Raw genomic sequence first — 7547 nt, forward strand, 5'->3', positions numbered from 1 at the left:
CCACTTATAGTCTCATACCCTACTCCAGCCTTGTTCCCTAGCCCCTTCCAGATTCCCCCAAGTCCCACTCATGCACATATTCCTTCCGTGATACCCTTCAGCTCCAATAATTAACATGTTTCCCAAGTTAACTTGGCATCATAGTCCCACCTCCACCAATACACACTACTTTTAGATGCTAGTTTGTATAAGCATGAATACATATACATGTGATTATATATAAATAGATACATATTCATAGGTCAACAGTTAAACTGAAAGTGGGGGCAAGAGCAGGAAGCTGAAACGTTGGTTGGGAAGAGGGCATGTTGTACACTATGGTAGTCCTTAAGTTGCTTAATGGAGAGATAGTAGAGCATTTGCTTGCGAGGCATGAGCCATTTTAGAAAAAAAATCAAAAAGATGGAACTGGGAAAAATGGTTAAAGGTCTCGCTGAAGGTCACTTAAAGTACATTTAGTGGTTTGGCTAATTTTAAACAGGATGTAGCCTAGAGTGAGAATAAGAGTAGACATGTGAATGCTAATTAGAGTAGCACCTATTAGGAATAGTTTTATATATATTTTTACCTTATTTAGTAAGCTTTTTGATATTTTAGCCAAGCCACAGGGTACATCCAGACGAGCCTGCACATGCTTCTTGTAGCATCTCAGACCCCTTTGAAACGCTGCAAGAGGCATGTGCAGGAACAAGAAAAGGCTCCCCCCGCTGCAAGTTTGCAGCATAGGGGCAAAACTAGATCCCTGGATATCAAGGGGTCAAAAAAAACGGCACAGAAAAAGAGTGGGGCAGGGCACAGTCTGGGACCATACCCTGAGGCAACTAGAGGCCAGGTCCTCCATAGAGACGCTTTGGCTGCCAGAGCGTCTCTATGGCTGCCCTCATCTTAGTGCTGAAGCATGCTGCCTGCCCATGATAGCAGGCAGCCTGCCAGTAGCAGGGAGCTAGACCCGGGCTCCACTGCCAGTAAGTAAGGGGTTGAGGGACGAGGGGGAGAGGGGACCATGGGGGAGACCCTGGCTGGCCCTGCCTGCTCCCCCTGACCCCAATCCCTTGCCTACCTGGCCCCACCCACCCCTACCCCTGACCCCTTCCCCCCCCAGCCCCCTGAGCACCCCACCTCCAGCATCAGGGGGGGAAAAACCCAGCACTTACCAGCAGTTTGAGCTGCCATGGAGGTCACTGGGGCTCTGCCTACACAGTGCATGGTACAGTGACAGCCCCAGTGACCCAGGCCTGGGGCCCGCTGCCCTGTGCTGCCTGGGGGGGCTCTGCCAAGAGACTCTGGAGCTCCCACAGCCCCTGCTTCTACAGTGAGTGGGGGGGGGGTTGTTTGGTTTTTTTTTAGTGCCAGAGGCCAAGGGGGGGCAACCATGGGGGGGCTGGGGTGCAAGTGGGGAATGGGGCTGGTCAGAGAAGCCATTGGGGGGCTGCAGGAGCTGGCAGAGGATGGGGCCAGGTGCAACAGCAATCCAGGGGGCTGGGGAAGCAAGCAGGGGTGAGGCGGGGCATGTGGGCCCTGCGGGGGGGAAAGGACTGTAACCCCTGTGGGGGGGCAGCAAAATATATATTCATGAAATATGCATTTAGAGTTCACTTTATTATTATGATAGAGACACTGGTAGTCTTCCAAATTGCTTTAACACTGTAGATATAGTAATAAAACATTATCCAACTGATCGCTGTCTCTCTCTCTCTCTCTTTATAGTGGTCTTTTGTTTAATTGTGGAAGAACATGGATTTTGAGGTATTTTACAAAGTGGCTTTGGGATTTTTTTTTTTTTTTTTTTTTTATATCAGGGGGGATTTTTCAGTTTTCCAATAGGGAACACCCAGATGACTGTGGCTGACCTTCTGGCCAAATGGGGCCAGGAGGACATGCTTTGACAGTTCAAAGCAGGCCACCACACCTGAAACATCTTCCAGGTGATAGCTCCTCAGATGGCTGGGCAGGGGGCGCACACGGCAGTATTACCGGACAAAGGCTAATTCTGCAGCCACAGCCCACTGGCAGCTGGCTCAGAGGGGCAGATGCCTCATCCGGGTCTGGCAGGTGCGCAGGAGGTCACAGCCAGGCACCAGCCCCCACTGCCAGACTGCTGCAGTGGGTAAAGTGTGCAGGGAACTCTCAGGGTTGCTTCAGCAGTCCAGCTGGCACAAGGCGTAGTGTCTCCAGGTACCAACTGACTGAGCCCCAGAAGCTCCTGAGAGTGAGTAGCCCTGAGCTGCTTGCCAGGGCAGCTTTTTGTATTGATGGGGCCAGGACAGGGCAGCTTTTTATACTACTGGGCACAACACAGATGCTGGCCCCAGGCTCTAGCTCCCTCTGGCTGCAGATCCAGGAGGTGCCAGGCAGGGTTATTTTGCCCCAAGTGGCACAATTTGCTCCCCAAAAAAGTGCATGTCCGAGCACGTGCACTGAGGCAAAAAGCCCCAGCTGAAATTTGCACCGTTTCTATTTGACCTGCTGCAAGCGCACGTGCCTGCATGTGTGGATGTGCCCACAGATAAAAATCTCAGTTCATCTAAGTATCTCTACTCTTCAGCCTTGAGTTACAAATAGCCCATCTGCAGATGAACTAAGATAAGAGCTCTTTTAAAACTGAATTTGAAACCTAGGTGAAAAGTCCTTCTGCATAAGTGGCTGGCCACCTGTTAGAGGTTTTTTTAAGATTTTAGGATTTAGAAATTTTAAGATACATTTGCTTTCAAATATCAATAAGATTGTTATGCATTTAAGTAACTGTGTACCTTATAAGTGATATGCCTTATCTGTACTGTTTAGTCATTTATATCTTTTCTCCAGTTCATTATTAGATTTGCTATTACAATTCATCTACTTCTATGTTTGTGAGTATTTAATTTTGGTGAAACAGGCTCTTCAAACCTTTCCTGGTTCTCAGACTGTATCTGAGTGTCAACAATGTGGATATAGGGATACTCAGACAGGAAAGGGAGCAAGGATTTTATGAAGCGATACAAAGTAGGGGATTTCAGCATTAAAGGGCCTGAAAGGGGAAGCCTTTTTGTAAAAAAGCATGGGAAAGTTCTGCTGAGAGGCCAGACAAGGGATTGCACACATTTGTATTTATAGTTGTTCCCATGGATATTAACATTGATACATACTTATTGAAAAAACTGAAAATTCCAGTACAAAGCACATTTTAAATTTAAAGTTAAGGTTGCTAGTCTGCATAATTCACCAATATAAAATGTTAAAAGAAAAAAAAGTGTGGTAATTAACATTTGTTTATTTAGCATCCTATCTACACACCACTCATCAGATCTTTCATATTTTCAACTTGATCATGCAAACCTTGCGACCCACATTCCCTCCATCATCCTGAAAAACCACCTTCAGCCTTAATTCTGACCACAACAATAACACTGAAACGTATCCCACAGGAAATTTTTAATCCTGAAATTTCAACATAAAAAGTTACTGTCAAATTTCAATTGCCAACAAAATAGATCACTCATTCTCAAAACTTTATAAATATTAAATTTAAAAATCCTACAACCACAATTTCCAACCTAAAACTATGCATTAATTACTTATGTAAGCCAAACACACAAAAATCACATTCAGAAAATACTGTTTAATTTACAAAAGCCAGAATAACCCCATATTATTCATCATATCAAACACAAACATATATCAAAAGTCAAGGTTGCTTGATCAGGCTGAGGGTGAAGATATGTGGGCAGCAGAAGGTTGAGAAGGAGTCTGTTGAGTGGAGTGCAGAAGGGTTGTTGAAGATAAAAGGTTGATGACTTGGAGACAATAGGAAAGAGAAAATTATCGATTCACACCTAACTGAGTACTTCCATTTAAAAGAAAACAACAGGATTGAGGCCTGTTCCAAGACTGAACATAGAGAACAGAAGAGTGTGCCGTCTGTGATGAATGAGTTGTGAACGAGAGGTGGAAAAGGATCCAGATGAGATCATAACTATTGATCATCTTTCACAACTGACCAGTGGCACAACTCAGACAGGGAGAATGGGGCAACCACCCCAGGAGCTGACTTGGTAGGGAGACAAAAAAGCGACTGCTGATAAATTACGACCACAGTGACAACTGGAAGTCACCACTGCCCCTGTGCCCAAGGTACCTGACTGCATCCCTACACTGCTACAAATAACACTTCAAAATTCCTGTTGCAACAGATCAAAGATCATCACACTAGACTGGGGAAGGATGATCAAAGACATGAGGGGTCAGGATTTCTTCACTGGAATTCTGATCCCTATAGGAGCAGAACAATGGCATGACAAGATAATCAAGACCAACAAATAGTTTAAGGATGAGCATCATGAGCAGGGTGTTGGGATGTTGGAAATACATTCACCAAAATAAGACTTTTCCTGAAGGACAGACTTCAAAAACTGAGTACCTGAGGCACTAGCTTTCTGGGATCAAGGCTGATACAACAGATAGGAAAACATGTAAACTAAGATAAGGAGAGAAGATTGTGACAGGCCTGAAAAAATCACCATGCTTAATTTAAGTACACAGGAAGAGAAAAAATGAGGTATATAATGATATAATAACTGAGGATACAGAAATGGATAAAAGGAATATCAACTGGATAAAAGATCAATAGGTAGAAAGACGGAGAGCAAGGAGAAAATAGCACTAATATTGACAAGAACAGTAGTCAGGTAAGCGATACAGTCAATGAAAAGACTGTGCCCAATCCAATTTGAGAAATGAGAGATCAGTAAGAAGCAACTGAAATGTATGTATACCAATACAAGGAGCCTGAGCAACAAAATTGAGGAACTGAACTTCTGGTGCAGAACAGGAAAGCAAATATTCTAGGAATAATAGAAACATGGTAGCGTATTAGTCACGGCTGGAAAACAGGCATGGAAGGGAATGTTTGGATCAGGAAAGACAGAAATAAAGTTAAGGTGGTAAGATAGTGAACCTTAACAAGATGGAAAAAAAAAAAAAATGAGTGAGAGAAGTTAATAGAACTAAGGAACTCAAGGATTTGGAGGAAGCCTGGAATTTCTATGTCAATATTCTAAAATTATCTGGAATTTGTATCCCAAGTGAAAGGAAAAAACTTGTAAGGAAGGGCTCCACATCAACCTAGATTAATAATCACCTCAAGAAAAATATTAGGAATAAGCAAGAGCCTAAAATAAATGAAGGGAAACAGACAAATCAGCCAAAAATAAGCTGACTCAGAGGCCAAGAATTGTAGGGATAGAGTGAGAACTGTGAGAAGCCAAGCCAAATGAGACCAGGCAAAGGATATTAAAGCAAACAGTGAAAAGTTTTTAAGACATATAAATAAAAAGCAAGAAAGAAATAAAAGAGGAGGGCACTATGCAGTGAGGTCACACTCGATTAAAGGTGATCTGCATATAGCCCAAAAACTAAGAAATACTTTGCTTTAGTTTTCAGGAAGAACAATGATGTTGAACATGGGGATATACAATGGTTATCGGAGTGCTAAATACTGGATGAAACTTCATCATACAAAATGCAAGGGGTCTAATTACTTCTGTTACACGCTGGGAACTCATGAATCTCTGTTGTAACTAGGAACTCAGTTGAAAAAAAAATGAATGGAGGAGGAGAGAGGGATCCATGTGTACTAACTAACTACAGGATGATAATCTACCGATATGATGCTACCGTGAAAAAGGCAAATACAATCTTAGGCTATATCAGGCTATGTCTGGTAGAGATAAGAAATTGTATGACTCTTGCAATACCTCTTCTTGAACACTGTATACAGCTCTGTTCATGTTCAAGAAAGACAAATTCAAACCGAATAGGGGCTGAGAAGGATTACTAGGATGAAGAACCTATCGTACAAGAGGAAACTTTATCTTGGTTTATTTAGCTGATTAAAATGAAGGCTAAGAGAATACAATTGCTGTCTGTAAATACATCTGAACAGAGGACAAACCACTACCAAGCAGAGAAAAAAACGTTTAAACTAGTTTAAAGAGTTATTGGCAGATAGACAACTAGCTTTGACAAATTTAGGCTGGAAATTAGAAGGGCATTCCTAATGAACAGGGCACTGAGATTCTGGACCAGATTTCCAATTAGCATAGTGCAACGAAAAAAATCTTACTACAGACTGATCATTTTACAAAAGAGTATCTAGAATGGTTATCTGCAATAACAGGCAGTGGATTTGAGACCATAGTCCCTTCCTATGAATGACATTATAATTACTCACCGTCCTGATTTTTAAAGTTTCTGTTAATGGGATAAGCAGTCTAACACCCCTAATTAAGATTTAACTGACTTGTTATGGGAAAATGGATATAGAAGTGTGAAAATGGAAGAACTGTTTGTTACATTCTATGAACCTGAACTTGAAATTAAACACAATACAAATGCATTTTGCCAAGCCTAACCATTTTAGGAAGAGAATGGATTAATTTTAGATGGTACAAGCCATTCCATGAACGCCATGTGCCCCCGGCGGCTGGGGGGCATGGTGGCAGTGGGAGCGCGGTGATGGTAAGTGGGGGAGTTCCCACAGACACCACCGGCGCTGTCAGAAGCAGGGGGTGGGGAGCACAGACCAAGGGTCAGCGACCACCCACAGCCACTGCTGGCAGCAGCCAGCAGGCATTGTCGACCGCCCGCAGATGCCACTGGTAGTATCAGCAGCAGCATGGCAAGCAGTAACCGCCCACAGGCACCGCCAACAGTGTCAGTGGCACCTTTTTGTAGGGGGTACACCGCCATGCTCAGGGGTTGCATGTGCACCCCCTATGTGTCACCTCTGAGCCATTCTAATATTATAAAAGCCTTAATCTGTCTGTCCATAATGCTTTATTCGCACTCTGATTGGCTGACAAACAGCCAATCAGAGTGCAAAAAAGCATTTGGACAGGTGGCAGAGACACAGGACAGCTGGCCTCACCCCCCTGCCCTGATCCCTGGAGGCAACGCCAATAGAGCAGATGGAATGGGGGGCGGGGAGGGGGGGTCAGCAGCACTGGCCTCACCCCCCCATCCTGCTCCCTGCAGGTGGGAACGATAGAGTGGGGGAGGCAAGGCCCCCCAGAACTGGCCTCGCCTCCCTCCCCCTTGCTCCTTGGAGGTGACGGTGGCGGCAGGATGCCACACAGGGGCAAGACCAGCTCCAATGGCCTCGGCCTGCCCCTCCCCCCTTCCGTCATCACCATCTGCTGAGCTGACCCAGCGGCGGTGGTGGTGAGGAGTGGGCCCGATGCAGGGAAGGAAGGAGCAGGTGCACCACGGTGGTAGGTGAAGAAGAGGAGTGGGCCCAGGCCCAATGTGGTGGTGGGGGGAAGTGGGTCCAGCCCGATGCAACAGCAGCAGCTGGGGGAGGGGAGAAGTGGGCCTCCCCTTGTCAAGCCCAGGCCCACTCCTGCTGCCCCCCCACCCATGTCGGCCATAAGCCCACTCCTCCCATCACCATCAGGTCAGTCTGGGCCTGCTGCTCCCCACCACCCCCTTCATGGCCCAGCTTCTCCTCATGCTCAGGCTTAGTCCTCCCCCAAATCAGGCCTGGGCCTGGTCCTCCCCTCCCCCTGCTGCTT

The sequence above is a fragment of the Alligator sinensis genome, unplaced genomic scaffold, assembly GCF_000455745.1.
Source record: "Alligator sinensis unplaced genomic scaffold, ASM45574v1 scaffold173_1, whole genome shotgun sequence".
NCBI lineage: Eukaryota > Metazoa > Chordata > Crocodylia > Alligatoridae > Alligator > Alligator sinensis.